This window comes from Diadema antillarum, unplaced genomic scaffold (assembly GCF_040938485.1).
Source record: "Diadema antillarum isolate AM-2024a unplaced genomic scaffold, OU_Dant_1.0 seq00000732_RagTag, whole genome shotgun sequence".
NCBI lineage: Eukaryota > Metazoa > Echinodermata > Echinoidea > Diadematoida > Diadematidae > Diadema > Diadema antillarum.
This window is the reverse complement of record NW_027271633.1, coordinates 1,516,771-1,517,668: the sequence shown is the minus strand read 5'-3', so window position 1 is coordinate 1,517,668 and position 898 is coordinate 1,516,771.

The following is an 898-nucleotide window of genomic DNA, read 5'->3' as shown; positions in this document are numbered from 1 at the left end:
ACTATACTAGTTTTCGATATTGAGGGCGTTAATATCCTGAATAGCGAAATAGTATGGGCTGAGGGTCTGGAAGCCAGATTAGATTTGGTACCGCATTTGGCCTCGTTTGCGTTTGCAGTGAGAAAAGGCCGGGCTCGGCCGCGCCCGAGCCACGGCCGAGACTACCTCCAGAGCTTGGCCAAATGCGCGGCCGTTTTTGGTAGTGCATTTGGCCTTTTCACTCACTGTAAACGGGGTCCAAGTCATAACCACTGAGCAACAACAGATAATCAACTTCTACTACACTTGTATTCCACTCAAGCAGATGGTTTTCAAATCCTGTGTATGACACACATATTAAATACTTAGTACCAAATTGGTGTCTATTCTAAGGTACTAAGAAAAAAGTTAGATACAGTGTACACCTTGTACATGTACCACTGTATCCCAGCATAGGATAATTGTAGCAGTTATGGAGCTGGTAAATAGGAATGATATCAGTTTTCACTAAAACGAAATATAAGGCAGTCAAGTAAATGGATTCTTAAACAGTAAGAACATCTCTGCCTGGAATAAATGTAGAATCATCATGACTGAAAAAAAAAAAACTAAATGTATCTTGTGTGTGATTATCATCCTCCTATAAAGGAAATCAGACATGTTTTATTCAAATAGTATATCAATGATAATCTATGAGATTAGTGCACCTGCCTCAGGAGATCTATCACTAGCTTCTCAGCATCAAATCCGAATCGATCTACGCTCTTAACTTGATAATAGAATCCAAAATATGTAATCATAATTTTGATAACTTGATGTGATCTAATTGCGTGATAATGAGAGTCATACATAAGCAGCTGATATCTTGACAGCTAACAAGAAGCATTCATTTGTTTATTCACCAAAACTGCTGCTTTCA